Source organism: Phasianus colchicus, chromosome 1 (assembly GCF_987193195.1).
Source record: "Phasianus colchicus chromosome 1, bPhaCol1.hap1.1, whole genome shotgun sequence".
Classification (NCBI taxonomy): domain Eukaryota; kingdom Metazoa; phylum Chordata; class Aves; order Galliformes; family Phasianidae; genus Phasianus; species Phasianus colchicus.
Genome location: NC_143436.1, coordinates 37,418,253 through 37,435,032, shown reverse-complemented (window position 1 = coordinate 37,435,032; position 16,780 = coordinate 37,418,253). Strand labels below are relative to the sequence as shown.

The 16,780-nt window shown below is 38.2% G+C and overlaps 1 protein-coding gene across 1 annotated transcript in view; it reads right to left on the bottom strand.

The window, feature by feature from the left end:
- The window catches only part of TRHDE (thyrotropin releasing hormone degrading enzyme), a 208,174-nt gene that overhangs the window by 170,187 nt on the left and 21,207 nt on the right, over nt 1–16,780 (bottom strand). The gene's annotated exons all lie outside the window — the stretch shown is intronic.

Below are 16,780 nucleotides of genomic sequence, written 5' to 3'. Positions count from 1 at the left end.
AGCTGCTGTGTTCAGTACAGAACTGCTCACACATCTGACTACATGGAACACCAAATGTGCTGACCAGCTCATGTTCAACGAACAAGGTAACACAAAGCATCATGAGGCTATCCATTATTCCCAGTCTTTCTGTTCTTTAATGCTTCCTTATGACAAAGACAACATACAGCTTATGACAACTGTTAACCACAAAGGCTCGGAAAGGAGGGTCTCTTTCAATACTCCTCCCTCACACAGCCTTATGGTCTCAGCAGGAATGGGGAGAAGTGTGCTCTGTCTGTGGTGGCTGGGGCAGAAGGCCTCTCCCTGCAGTTCATAATGACCAGTCAAAAATGAGACTCTATAAAATGACAGTTCTAATAATAACACGAGTCTCTATTACTTCCCGTGGCAGGATTAAATCCCACCCAGGGTTCCAAGGAAAGCAGCAGGGCAGAAATCAGAAAATACCAGTGCAAACATGAAGTGGAAATATCAGTTTTTAAATATTTCTAAATGCTCTATTCTGGACCAAGAAAAACTCATGGGATTTTCAGCTTCAGTGAAAGCATTGCAAACAGTGCTTTACTGCTCATTTTCTGAACCAATATTCAGTTCACAAAGTAGAAATCAGATGTCAAACCTCAATTCTGCTTTAATCCATTCTCTCTTTCTGGGAGGTATTCAGTCATCATTCTTTGCTGCTATCTCCATCATTATATCTTTGTATCACATTACAGAGCCAGTGCACAATCAGCCATACATAGTTAGGATTTGTAAGGTAAAATGGATAACACTGTGTAACTTAATGAGACATGTAATAATGCAGAGTTCTCATAATCACCACCTGAAAGCACATAAAACACCACCAGAACTCCTCCAAGTCACTACTTCCATTTACTGCTTCCTTCCAAAGTTCACAGTGGCTTTATTTTAGACATTCTCTGTCTGCTAAATTAAGAATATTTTCTAAAACCAGAGATTAACCACAGTTACAAATTAAAACTTCTTGAAACCTTTAGTTTATGAAAAGATGGTGGGAACTGCAATTAGATTTGTGATGAACACTGCCATGTATCATTAAACCTTTACACACAATTTTGCATAATTGTTTTACTGGCACAGTTGACTGTATCAGTGTATTAGAAAAAGAAGTCTTGGTCAACCAAGAATGCAAAAATCATTCAATTTGACAGTGGCCAAATGTGTCCGTTATCAAAAAAAAGACAACAGAAGGGCCTCAAATAATGACATACAAGAAAAATCAAAGTTCACCATACTGCATTACAATGTGTGCCTTCTGGCAAATGCAGAAAAGGTGTTTAAAGATGTTTAAGATTGGAGCCAGGTACCAAAACTCAAATAACACAATGCTGCAAATCTTCATTTTCTATCTACTTAATGTTGAACACAGTTTTATTTTTTCTGTACAGTTTCCCTGGTGCCTCTCTGCCTGCCTTGCACAGCTCCAGACTGGCAGTGCTGCACTGCTGAACACAGAGATCACACCTAAGCTTAACACAGTTCAGAAATTATCTGTGTCTTTGCCCAGGTCTCTCATGGGCATTCCCAAGGCATGCCAGCTATCTTCAAATGCCAGGAAAGCTCCACACAAAATGCAGTTAATGTTGATACCTTCCTGTACAACACATCTTATTTGGCTGCTTCACAGGATAGTTATTAGTTTGTTTGCCTAAAACCAGGAAAGACCTTTCAGATTTTAACTTCTCTTGTTTTCTTAAAAAAAAAATAAAAAATAAAAATCAATATTGCATATTCCAAAAATATATCCTAAACAGTTCTTTATGGGCTTTTCTGAACAACAGTGATTACATGATGATGTAGTCTTCATCTAACACATCTGATGGATGGCACTACCCAGAAAATAATTCAAAATTCTGTCCAGAAAGGGTGTGAAAGAAAATGAAGGAGTGAAAATTCACCAGGCAGTGGGGATAGTCATGCCAGAAGGGCACTCACTCTACTAGGATCTGCCTTCCACCTGAGCAGACTCAGAACATAACATGTACGAAGGAACCCTAGACTCAGAAAATCACCCCTGGGTTAGCAGAGAGAATGCAGACATTCTGGAGCATTAAGTGATACAGACTGTAGAGTGTTCAGACAGTGCTCTAACAAGAAGCATCAGCAGATAAAACAGAATGAAGATTGAGACACGAGATTTGTGTTTAGCATATTTTCTTGTTTGCTTGTTTACTGCTTTCACTTCAGAAGGCAGATAAGCTGCATTACTTTATAAGTATGTTGGACTGAACAACAATGCATAATTATTACATATTTTCCCACAGGCTGTTTGATCATTATGCTAAGAATTTGATTTTACATTAATTTAAATAATAAACAAGAAGAAATTTTTCTGCAGGGTCAGACCTAAATATAAATAAAAGTAGTATGTGTCCTGCTAGGAAAGATAAAGGAGTTTCTGGACTAGTTGCAAAATTCATCAAATACTGCAATGGCACAAGTAAGAGAATAAGGACCATTCAAAAAGAAAGGATTTGCAGCATTGATATTCACTTAAAAATAACGTTATTTTCTAATTTCTTCAGCTTTCTTCCATATTTTTGCTTCCTTAATTAGATCTCACACACATTCTTACACGTATAAATCTGAACTTAGAACTTGATACAAAGTCATCTAATAATCTGTTTTACAACCTGAGCTAGTGCTTTGGATGCATGCTCTATTTTTCCTACCAAAGAGTACATGTTCACTCTGTGAGTAGAAAGAGAAAGGTGCCCTAGAAGACTTGCAAAGCTTCTTTCAGAGTAAGGGTGGTTATCTAAACAAATAAAGTCTCTTCTTGAATGCTTCAAAGGCATCCTCCTATCTTCCTAACCTATAATAGAAACTTAGTTGTTCCCTTTAGAAGACCATTTTGGTAGAGACCTAAGACAAAGATACAAATTAGCTGCCTGTGTCAAATGTACTCACATCCAGTTTATGACCTTGTCTTCCACCAAAATCAGTATAATTACTTGCTTATGTCTGGCTGTGTATCACAATGAATGTTTACACAATGGTACAAGATCAGTGCTCACAGTTTTCTGGAGCTTGGAACTGTATGGGCAATGTTAGGAATAATTCTTCATGCCATTAATAACTACAAAACACAACTGTAGAAACCTACAGCCGCAAAGTTAAGAATTTTAAAAAAGTTTATAAAGGTCCACTGTAAAACAACCCACACAACTCATTTCCTCTTGCATACCTGTGCAGTCCTTGATTACATCATCATGATGTCTTTTACTACGTTTGACATTTGACTCTTTCAAGAATAGAGAGTTATTTGATTTTCTTTATTACCCTTTTTATACGGTAATCTCTGAATATGCTACAGCCTTGAAAATATTACTGAAGCTCTTTTCCACAAGCTTTGCAAGATTAAGTGATATTATTACTTTCATGTAAGAAAGTGGAGAACAAAGTAAGACAGAATTATTCTGGGTACCTACCTTGACACCTCACCATGTCAAGTATACTTAACATTTTTATTGCACACACTTAAAGCGCTGTTCCCATTACATCTTACTGCAGTAGTGAACACTACACAGCTCTGAGTTTGGTCACGGATGTCTTAGTTCAGGTATTAAGAGAATTAATAACACATGATTTGTGACTAAATGAGACTGTGTCAGTTTATATAACTTGCTCAGAGGCAGAGACAGTGATGAAATTCAAAGACAGTACTCAGCCTCATGACCACCTAAAAGCCTGCACCAAGTTCCTTCCCAGGGTGGTGATGAGTAAGGTGGGGACCATTCATGCAACAGGCATATTCACTACACAGTGGTGATGCTGCATTGCTCCTCCTGTGTCTGAATGAGGCAAATACTGGAAAGATTTTATGGGGGATCATCCTAGCAATTATATTATCACAGTATTGTGAGTACATGGACAAACCAAAGTTTGTACAAAGTAAATTCTGCTTTTTCTTAGCTCCTCTCCCCCTTTATTTGCCACCATTAGCAATTTTTAAACTGAATTTGTGACTATTATTAAAAAAAAAATCCAACCCCCTTATAAATCTCTTAAATGCAACCACAGTTTCCCCCCTTCCCAACACCAGTTTGAATAACTAGGTTTGCATCTTCAGCCCTATGCTCCTTCTGGCATTTATTTGTTGTTCTTTTTAACAGTACAGCCCCAGATGGAAGACGTGACACATTTTCACTTTTGTGAATAGCAGAGCAAGTAGTTAAGAGTTTATAAATGAAATTGCTGCACTGCGTATTTTCTCCCTCTTTTCTAGCATAGGCAAAACAGCACTGCTGTCCCTAGTTTCTTTTCAAGAAACTCGGGCTAATTTCATTAGAACTTTAGATAATGACAACAGCCACAATCAGATACCACCATGGAAAAATCATCTTTGAAGATTAATTTTAAAATATCAGTTACTTAACTTGAATGACTTTGACAGTATTATCAGTCAAAACATAAAACATTCCCCAAACTTGTGTGGCAAATTTCATATATCTGTTGTACGCACTCAACAGTCTCCCCCTCTATTTTTATTCAAAAGTACTTGAACAAAAACTTCAGTTTCAGAAATTATTTCTATATATTATGACAGCTTACACAGTGTCTTCTAATATTTTAACATTTGATTCTTAAAATATATCAAAGCAGTTTAAGAATCTGTAATGTCAGGTCATCAAATTAGATAAATTTGGTCAAGAGCTGTTTCCCAGAGCGATGGGCTGTTGTGATATATGCTAAGAAACACTTAGGAGATTTAGAACAAACCACACCTAACCAAACGTAGGCTATTAAATACTGCGTATGAGAAAAATCTTCCTGTCTGCTGCAAAAATTATTCATCAACAAGAAAGTCAGCACTTAAAAAAGACTTGCTCTTGTCTTATTACTTCATAGAGTTTCAAAGAAAATGTGAATTAGTAACTATATACAATGGACAATGGACAAATTCTGACAAGTACCAATTGTAATAGCAATGAAAATTATTCTGGTGAATAGTTTGTTCACTAAAAATGTTTCCAATGTACCAAAGACTAGTGATAACTTCAATACATAATAAACAGAGGAAGGTGTTAAGATGAAGTAGAACTGTTCTGTTTTGACATTTAAAAAATGCAACTCTGCTTCTTTTTCATTACAATTGAAGTATGTTAAAAAAGAAAAGGATGAAAGGGATGAAGAATGGTAAGAAAAAAATCATTTTTTCCCCATTCTGTGAAATATTTTGGGTCAGACTGAAGGCTTTTTTCAACATGGAATACATTCCGCATTTTAGCCATGCTAACAGAGAATCAAAATATATTATTTACAGATATCTAAATCTAAAAGGGACTGTTGTTCAGCCTCCTGCCTTTGTTAGGAATCACCAAAAATGAAGGATGATCAAAGAGAATGTACGTATGTTTCCCCTCTGGCACAAGGGGAAGACACAACCAACCTTTGCTAGATGTGCCAAAAGCCTGAATCTGCTCCCCCAAGGAATTAAGGAAGCTTGGCAGAAGTCAGGATGTTACAGGAAGATGCTTGCAGGCCTGAAGCATGCCACACACCAAAGCCTACTGCTTATTTTTGAATTAAATATTTTACATTTAAAGCCTTCTCTTAAAGACATTGTTCTCTACACCATCTTTTTGTTTTGTTTGCATTCCCTTTGAAAAATTTTCACTGGTATTATCTCCTTAGTGGAGGGGCACCTTGCTTGATTTCAAGGTGAATTGGTTGGTTTGGTCTTTTGTGTTGTTTTTTTTTTTCCCCCTGTGCTGAAATAAATTAAATTGTGCCATGAGGAAAACAGTTCTCTGCTGCCTGTAAGCACTCTTACATAGAATTTACATAGTGATGACAATTGCTACATCTGCCATAACACAGAGTACAAGTTTACTGATCACAATAATCCCACATATTAGTCGCTCCAAGAGTTTCTAGATTCAGTTTTCAAGATCTATAAACCCTGAAATAATTCTGAAATTTATCTTTTCTTTAAATTTTTAATCCATCTTTTCCATGATTTAAAGCTCCAATTGCCATTCACTGATGCCCAGGGGGGAGTTATAGCTCACTCAATGAGAAACACAAGGGAAGGCTTGTGAGAACAGATGGCTCATTGGGCTGTAATGACCTAACACAGCGCCTGTTGAACTCAATGGAATGACTCCCATTAACTACTGAGGTTTTAAATCTGGAGGAGACAAGGCATGACCAACTCAATCCCTGGGGTATGGATGCTTTCTCCAACACAACTTTCACCAACAGCAGATGCCCTGTTTCCAGTTCATGTTTTCAGATCACCATTTCAGTAGTCCTTATGCATGAGAAGAAAAAAAAAAAAAGAAAAAAAAAAAGAAAAAAAACAAAAAACATCTTTGAAATGACAGAATGCCAGAGATCATTCAGGCAAACTTGACACGCACAATTCCATGGACCCCAATGGGATGCATCCAGGAATGCTGCAGGAGCTAGTGGACTTTACTGTTAGGCCACTCTGCATTACCCTTGAAAGGTAATGCAGAAGATGAGAGATATCCAGTGACTAGAAGGAAGCCAGCATCACTCCAGCCTTCAAAAAGGGCAAGGAGGTGGAAACTGAAGGCCAGCCAGCCTTACCTCCACCCTTAGAAACGTGACAGAACAGCTCACTTTGGATGTCATCCTTAAGCATGTGGAGGAAAATAAGGTCATCAGGAGTAGTCAGCATAGATTCACCAAGGGGAAGCCATGCTTAATCAACCTGAAAGACTTCTGTGATGAAATGACCAGCTGGGAAGATGAGGGGAAAGCAGTGGAAACTACCTATATTGACTTCAGTGAGCCTTTTGACATCATCCTCCTTAACATCTTCATAGATAAGATCAGGAAACGTGGGTTAAATGAGTGGTCCTGCAGAACATGCTCTAGGTGACTCTGCTTGGGCAAGGTGGTTGGATCTGAAGGCCATCAGAAGTCCCTTCCAACCTCAACAATCCTGTGTGTGTGCATCTGAACGTCTGCGTGCCAGTTTTCTGGTCATGACCACTGATTATTCAGATCACGGGAAACACAATCACTGACTGGATCTCATGTTTATATCACACACTGCATGAGGAAAATAGCTCTCCGCTGCTTAAAAGCATCCTGACATAGACTTTACAAAGTAATGGCCGTTCATTAGTCTCTGCCACAGCATCAGGAGCAACAAGACTGGCTTTGATGCCAGAAAGGGGAAAAAAAGCATCTATAATTCCATTCTGCAGTTCACACCACCTGAGACCACAGACTTTCTCACACAATGGACTATGCAGAAACACTTCCCAAAGTACCCTCACCCACAGAGTGCTTTTGCCTACATCACACCACATAGAGCTATGGGACCACAAGTGATCTAAATTTCACTCTCTCTCTTTTAACTTGGCAACATCACAGCAACTTTCCAAGTCAATGTGGCTGATGTTCCAAGGATCCGTCGTGTATCATTCTCCCATTTTTCTTTGTCCTGAATGGACTGAAAACAAATGAAAGTACGGAAATTGACTAAAGGTCAGATGACAGCCTTAAATCTTGTTTTCTCAGACATAGATTAGGTAACATGGTATCAACATGGAAATCCACAATTAAGGATAGTTTCCCCTCCCAGTAACTTCAAGCAGAATTAAAAGTAACTTTGTCAGGTGTTTTAAGCAGTTCAGAGTGCTCTCACATTACAAAACAGATGTTTCTGCACATCAGCTGGTATCAGCAATACCATCCTGGGAATAATGTTTGCTCTTTAATCTCTTCCTCAAAGCTGGCAGACTACACATAAAGCACAGCTTCTTAGAAGTCCTCTCCAGACTCACTCTCATCATCTGTGTGGCTATACCCACCGGCTCAGCCTAGCACTTGTACATCTGAGGTCTAACTCACAATGATTTAAAAAAAAAAAAATCTCAGTTCAAGAAAGTACTTACACATATGTTAAATTTTAAATGCATCTTCAACCTTAAGCATGTACTTAAGTATTTCAGCAGGTTCTAACATTTCAATAGATAAGCAGCTTAATGAATTTTATAAAGGGGGAGGAAATAGAACTATGCTCTTTACTTGAAGATCTGCAGTACTCCTGTAGCAAGTGAAAGCTGCAAACAAATGCTATTACTCTGTACTTAAAAGCTTTTATTACTTCCTAATTTGAGACCCCTTCTTTTGCTCACTGATTGTACTTCAGGTACAGGTATTATTGTTTTTATTCATGTTACAGAGATAAATGTTCAAATTTATACATTTAATATAATAGATCTCCCTGTTTTCCCTACTACCTCATTCACTGGGTCACTTCAGCAAACTTAGCATTGCATCTCAAGCAAGTTTTAAAAACTGATAAATTCAGAAGAATTAACGGTGACATCATATTCTCTACATAAGTAAATAAGCTACAAGCCAAGCTCCACTGAGAAAGAGTATTAGTTATTTTGCTTGTGTGCATAACTCCATGAGTTTTGTGTGCTCAAATGCAATAAATTTTACAATGGAGCAAGGAAGAAGAAAATGGAGAGAGGAGAAAATGAGAGAAGTACCTGTAGTGAAATATCGAACCTGCTGTAGTGAACATATTTAAACTTGATAATCGAAAAAAAAAAAGACAAAAATGCCTTGTTTCAATTTCCCATTCATTATTCATCACGGACAATACCCAAAAGAGTCTGTACAGTAATGAAATGTGCTCACTGAATACCAAAGGGACAGATCATCTTTATTAGGAGATTTTCCTCCAAACTCAGAGTAGACACACACATAACTACTCTGAACCTTATCAGATAAAATATTTGTGGTTATTAGTATATTACCTCAATGGTTTTTTAATTTTATTTTTTAAATCTAGGTGGAAACCATAAGCCATTGCTTTCTAAGGAAACATCATTTTGCTGGAGATTGGGTGCAACCTTTTTGAAGTAAACAAACACCATCTCTGCATCCTCATTCAAGGCAGCTTTAAATGACTTAATAAGCCAGCTGAAATAACAGCATTGATCACTAAAAATAATGTTTGTAGGAGAGAAGCAGTCATGGATGGAGTTATACTAGTAAAGAGGTTTCTCTGGAAACTAAATGCAAACACTGAGGTCCCTGAACATTGCTGCAGGACAAAAGGAAAGAGGCTTAGAGCAAATGTGACCCTGAAACAGAAAGAAGCGAAAGAAACTTCTGAAACAGCTCAGCTGCCAGTGAGAAAATGAGGACAATCAAGCAAAGAAATTGTCAGGTATTTTCATAGTAGTCAAGACTTTTCTGCATCTCCTTTCCAAATAAACGTGTGTTTGAGAGAAGCATCTAGTTGCCTCATCAATTTCTCATCTGATCAGAGCAAATCCCAGTGTTTGCTGACTGCTGGAGCCAAAGGTGCAACAATATATTCCCCTAGAAGGCAAAACTGTCATGCAGACATGCTACAATTTCTAACTTGAGAAGAGATCATAAAATACTTTCAGAAGTTAATGAGCTGAACTCGTATATAAATCCAACCAATGCTTAACTGGCATAAAATAAAATACTGACTATATCACTGACCATAGTGTTATTACATTAATTTAGAGCACTCAGGATCTGTATCGTACTGCTGAAATGGCTCAGGGACAGAAAGTGAACATGTTAACAACTAACATGTAGCAGATGTAATTACAGGTGCCATTTCAGAGCCATTTAAGTCAACCAAGACTGCCACTATCCCACCCCTTCACATAGTCATTCAGCCTTGACTCTTCCTACATATACATCAGCACTCATTTCATCACAGAGTAAGCTTTCAGCCACGAGTGGAGTAAAAACATCAAGGTAGTATCTAGGCAGTCCTGCTTCTCTGCTCGAACAGCCTTGACATGTTGGTGCCTGATGATGGCAGAATGGCTTTCTCATCCAAGAAGGCCTTTTGCAGTAGACATATCCCAAAGCTTTACATCAGTTTCCACATCCTTTGGGTTGACTGGGATTGGAATTTAAAAGAATTCTCTTATTCAGAGAAGTTTTTATTGGCTATTTTATACTAAACAATATACAAACAGTTAACATCATACATCATTCAAAAATAATTTTTCATCTGCCTTTGGATAAAAAAAAATAACAGTTAGAAAAGCATACAAGTTAAGCAAAAGTGCTGAAAAGTGACCTATGACATTCAACAAACTACATAGTATAGCCAATTTCACTTGTCCAGAGACTGCAATTCCATCTGAAATTATAATCTGCAACTATTATAACTGATTATTTGTATTCTGGCACAGTCTTAAGGCCATCAAGACGTCAGCAAGGCTCTATTGCGCTAATCTAGTTACATAAATAAGAGCAAGGGTTGACTGTTACTCTCTGTCTAAAGAGAGGTTCCTTAAGTTCACTCATGTCTAAGAGCAACCATCCCACACCCATAACATCTTTTATTAAGTGACTACTGTTCTGAGACTATTTAGCTTTAAGGGGAAAGGATATTTTCTTACTCACTTGAAAGAATGACTTCAAGAGTTTTCAACTAAGTGGTCCCCCACAAAATAGCCACCAAGAAGCACACAGCAATTGTCCAAAGACTGCAAAGGAAGTGCAGTAGAGGCAAGACTGTCCTCAACAACAGGAAGGCAATGGCAAAGGCTTTCATGTTCTTCATTAATTCAGGAAAACCTCACTAGAAGTCTGGTGAAGATAAACTTTACCATACTCATCATATATTTACAGTAAACCCTAATCAGTATAATAATAATCTGTGATAATCAAAACATGACAAAGCGCAGCCCTAAGAAAATGCATTTACTCAATGCATAGCTAAAACAGAAATGAGCCAAAGGAACACTGGGAATTATTTTGTGAGTTAAAGCAAAACTTAATAGAAAAACTGTTTGCAAAGTAAACAGTACAGTAAAGCACTCTATACTTTGAAACTTGTTGGCTCTGAGAAGAGTTAGCACTTCATCAACAGTTCTTTGGACTGTGCTGGAGTAACCCATAACACTTTTCCAAAAACTGGCCCCTAAGAGGGAGAAAAATTTGCATACGGAGATTTTGTGCTCTGATTGGTATAAAATCCACCACAAAAGCAAACACACTTAACATCAATAACAGCAACCATATTAACTGTAAGAGATTCTTCAGGCTAAAAACTTGTCAGAGCAGCGACACAGCATTTGCCCAGTAAAAGCAAAATCTATAAATCATGAAATAGGCAAAGAAGAAATCATTCTTTTTTTATATGGATATCTACTAAAATTCAAATTAAAAAAAAAAAAAAAAGTTAAAACCTCTCCATATCTATGGAAAAATATAAAAACTTTTTTTAAAAAAAAGCTGGCTGTGTTAGTAGCATCAAAATATTTTTGCACATCTAGCCTCTGACAAAGCCACAGGCAGAACAAGCACTTCAGCCAGAGAAGATAAATTGGTGGAGGTGGTTATCTATTAATAATGTCCCAACTCACAGCTAGGAGGATTCCAGCCCTATTCTGGGCACACCAATCTCAGGGGAGAACATGGGAATAGGGAGGGGGGGAAGGGGGCAGGGAAAGCAAATTATAATTGTAAATAGAAAAAGCAAAATAGAAGGACTGAATCAATTAGAATACTATTACAATTTGAGGACTCCCATCTGAGAAAGATCAAGGCCACAACGAGGGATCAAAGTGATTAACCACCTAGCCAGCAGAGACTCAGATGAGAAGCAGCAGATTGTACGTACGCAAAGAATGTGAATTGGCAAATAGATGAACTTTGCTGCTTAAGAGAGAAGCTGCAAAACCCAAGTATTCTGACATATACAAACTTAGACCAAGATGATGAAGATGGCTAAGATCTACAGAACACATAACAGCATACTGTTTACATTAAAATGAAAATAATATAAAATATTTAACTGCAAAGTTAATCAAATCCTTTCCAGAATACAAAAAGGTCAGATATTTATGACTATGAAATATCACTTTTGAAGATTTTGTCATTCAAGTCATATTCTCCATCTTAAAATGTCCACTATTTGAACAGCATATTTCCTATCAGAAAGAGGCTAATTAATCAGTGTTATTACCTGCACACCTATGAAAAAAGCTGATTACTGATTTTCAAACAATTTCTGATTATAGTCAAATGCCACACCTGACTTACATCTGGACAGATACCAGTTAGCTCACCAGCTGACATCTTTACTCATAGTGAACTGTTAGAATGTGTTAGATGAATGAAGTTATAAATAAACAGGATACTGACTAAGAAAAAGAAAACAGGATTAGAACCACTTTTTTATTTAAAAAAAAAAAAAAAGGCACAACTTCAGTGCAATTCCTTTGTGGGGAAGCTAACTTGCACAAAGTGCAACATGGAAACGTAGAATGGTTTGGGTTGGAAGAGACCCTTAAGATCACCTAGCTCTAACTTCCCTGCTATAGGCAGGTTCACGTCCTCCTCCTCCTCACAGCCCCATCCAGCCTGGTCTTGAATGCTTCCAGGGAGAGGTCATCCACAAACTCACTGGGCAACCTGTTCCAATGTCTCACCACCCTGACAGTAAAGAATTTCTTCCTGAAACATGCAGGTCCAATAGATCATAGTAAGACAGAAAGAAGAAAAAGATTTCCAAAACCAGGCTTTCCCAACTTGCTGCAAGCAAGGCAGTCATAGTGCTGGCCAAACTTGTACAAAAAGTTAAAAAAACTTAAGTTAAAAGTTAAAGAGGCAATCAATCAGGCAAACAGGAAACCAGAATTTTGTGGAATTTTTGCCACAATCATTCCTTTACTTCCTAGTTCATCAAAACAGACTGCACAGATATGTTCCTTTGCTGACACTGGAGCAGATTGCTGTTGTTTAGTCCTTCCTTCCCTTTTCTCAGCTGCAGCAGAAAGCTATTCCCCTGCTTAGCTTCCAGCTGACACTCATGTCAATGTAACAGCTTCATTAGTCTTTCTTTTTAACACTTGCTTTGAGCCTAAGATAACATTCCCTCTCATGAGACATACCCTAACCGCACAGTACAAAGCAAACCTTTAAAATGGCAGGCTTTGTTTGCTCTCATATCCGCACCCACAGAATAAACAGTGTTTACAGCCAGAGGATTTGCACCTCCAGGTATCCATATTAAAAAACATTGAAACAAGTTATTACAGGCAATATCAAGAGTGGATGAGCAGAAAGCAAAAGCATTTCCACACCTGACCAACTACTGACATGGACAAATGTAAAATCATTTAGAAGCCTTCATGGAATGTAAGTACTGTAAAGGATAAAGTGGGCACTTCCTAAGAAAGCTTTCTCCAGGTTCAGTGTATTTCAGAGTAGACCTTCAGCAGGATTTTTTTCCTAAGTTTCTGGTGCTCGGCTGCTGCTGGCAGGACAGCCAGTGAGCAGGATAAATGGTCTGACCTACCCCTCAGACTCCATACTCTAATCAGTGAGAAGCAGGAGTTTGCTCTTGAAAATTTGATTTCTCTGAGACTCAAACTGCAACTAATGCACCAGGATGGGGGAAGGTTATTAAGAAGAGAACAGGGACTGAAGGAGCTCGGCAGAGAAAGTATAAACTAATACGCAATTGAGAGTCTTCAGATCAGCCTCTGAAGTGAAGGAAACTGCTACCAGAAGCTTCTAAGGAAAACATCTGCATAAATAACACTGACTAATATTCTGCTGCTAGTGTTGCCTAAAGCTCTCAAGCATTTTAGAGGCAGTAACAACTCTGCTTTTCCCATGAGGGTCTTCGAAGCCACAGACTCCTATTAGACAGAGCAATGAAAAAAAAAAAAAAAAAAAGATGAGGAAGCAAGAATGAAATCCCAGGGAGAAGCATCACCGCTGGTTTCTGTGCTCATAGTGCTGACTGATTCCTTCTTAAACAAAAGGGCAAAGTGGAAAGTCCTCCCTGGTTCAAAAAGCAGACAATCTCATTGTGACTGCCCCAGAGGATGAAGCCTACAAGCTCAATGCTGCAGTAAGCATCCAGCTGTGGTATTTCAGGGACTCCCAGCCAGCTGCTGCTCCCAAGTGGCTCTGTGAATTACCCTTACAAATCCAAGCAGGCCTCCAGACTTTTACTGCATTTGATCTTTGCCCAGCTTACTCATGAAAAAATCAGCGGGTTAGTAGGTCAGAGATAATGTTAAATGATTGCCTGGATACTTCACCTCTGCTTTTCTTCTCAGCAAAATGAAAAGGCCTTGTTAATGGGGGAGGAGAAACTGCAACATCAAACAAAGCTACCCAAAGTCATTATGGGTCTGTAGATGGTGATGAGCTTGGTCTCAGAAACCAACAAGCTTTTTGAAGAGAGGACACATGGAGACAAGAGTGACTGCTGCAGAGCAGGGTGCAGAGGAGCACGCAGGCAGGCTGGCATTGCTGCATCACACAGCCCTGCATGGCACAGATGCAGATCTGCGTCGGAGCTAATGAGCCTCGACACAGCACAGCAAATGGCCTAGGATGTGTCGCTCTGCTGACAATGTTATTCCACTCTGTTTCAGAGGTAGCTAAATCAGTGCCAATTAAGGGATCACTATGCTGTACTTGAGCTGTACTCTGCTGAGGATTACTCATCTTCCCCTACAAGAACAGATGTGCGTTATTCATTTTACACCAACGCAAGAAAGGGGTCAAATATGAGCTATACAACAGCTGCAAGTCAGCTCAACAGCCATCATTCTCCAATTCATTTCCATCATTTTCAGCATCTCTACACCATATCACAAGCCCTGGAGCATCAGAAAACACTGCTCCATTGGTCTTCCCCAAATCAAGTTTCACTGATGCACTTATATACATTACCAAGCACACTCACAGCAGACCCTGAGAAGTAACTCTGAATTATGATTTTTTACTTGGTCATTACAGTCAAGATTGCTAAGAGTTTTTCAGATTCTCAAGAAATAGGCATCCTGAAATCTCTAGGATGGTATCAAATGGAAATAAACCAGTTTGATAGCTGGCCCTTGAGCTCATAAAAAAAATGAAGTATCTTCATACACTAGAAAAAGTAGGTATTTCGGAACCAACTTCTAAGTTGCGAATTACAGAAAGAGATCAAGTTCCTAGGTCACTCACATAAATGAGCCAGTAAGCATAGCAATGAAAGATTTTATATCCTTCATTCGCTTTTAGTCTTACAGCTTAGAAAGATGAACCAGAAAAGCAAGTAAGAGATGAAGGAATTGCCTACACTGGACCCCTGGTGGTTCATATACCAATAGCTCTCCTAGCCATACTTTGCACTGCATTCATAAAGCTGTATTCAAAGTTTTAAAATCTAGAACAATCATTATCAATTCAAGTATTTAAGAAGGACAGGAATGGATAGAAGAATGTGACAATTCTGCTTCCTCTAACTTCCAAGATAGAGTTAGTGGTATCCTCAGTTCATTCTGTGGTGATGGTATGAATGCCCCTGATGGGTTTGTACATTTTAATCTACTCTGTTAAGAAAAAAAAAAAAAAAAAACAACTCTGGTGCAGAAGTTTCTTGCACACTTGTTGATTCTGGGATTTGTTTACTAAAATGAAGAAGCTGGAAGGGAGCAACTCAGCAAACAAGCGTATTTCCAGCTGTAGATGGGACTTGAAGGCCATTCACAGTCTTATGTGAGCCATAATAAACAATACAGTACATTATACTACCATGAAATGCTATCCAGAATGCTGAATTTTAACTGGGAAGGGATCTTATTATTGCTGTTATTATGATTATTATATTACTATATTGCAAATAGGTACTGTGGAGACACAGCATCAGTGATTATAGAGTCTGATTCCACAGTAAGCTATTCAAACAGAAAATCCCAGCTTGCAAACAGTTTGCAGATGTTCAACACTACATTCATTAAAAATACAGAGTCAGATTCAATCTGGAACAAAATGCGAGTTTGCAAAACTCTTTCAAAGTTGTTAAGGATTCCTTTTTGTGCTTTGATTCCAGTATAACCACATTCTAGAATGAATTATGTTTGCACTGTGTATTTCCTACAAACAATGTAGCATTATGTCAATGCATAATAATTTGAACTATGAAAATTATTTGCAAATAACAAAAATTACTAATTATTTTGATAAAATCAAATTGATAGTAAATCTGTTCCAATTATTTTTCCACTACTTTCAATTACGGATGTAGCTTGATGATGTGAATACTACCACTATAACCCTCATCAGTAACTACTTCCACCATCCAGGTGTTAAGCAGCCTACATGCCAAGGTCCAGCTCTGATATTGCTTACCTGTGTAACTAACGAAGAGCAGCTACAAGAAAGTCTGTAGGCAGATAAAAACCATGAAACTTACAGACAGAGGTAAGATTATCCAGACGACATTATTAGTAGCTGCGGGACTCATGAAGAAAACACAAACACATAATGGCATAAAAACATAAGAGGAAAAATGAGAGAGGATAGCTGGCCCCACTGGGAATCAATACCTCTAGACTGCAGTGCCATCAGAGATGGTAGAAGATGGCAGCTCAGCAACACTGAATGTCTGCTGAAAGGAGCAGTGCAAGACAACTCTTCCCCTCCTTGCTGCTGCCTGGCCCACAAAGACGTGTTATGTATCTGTCAGCAATGGTGAGCACACTAATGCTGAGCTATTTTAATAGATCATTAGCTCTTAAGTATCTCCTTCGTGCTTTCTCAAATTAATAATTCTACATTTTTAAGATATCGCCTATTTGCAGAATACCCAGTTAACCACATCCAAAGAAACTAAAGAGGGGCTGTAATAGGCCTTATATTTACAACAACAAATTCCATTATTCACAAAACCAGAAACTGAACAGACACTGAACACTGTCGCATATTTTCTCAATACTTTACAGAATCAGGACCTCTATTTTCACTGCTA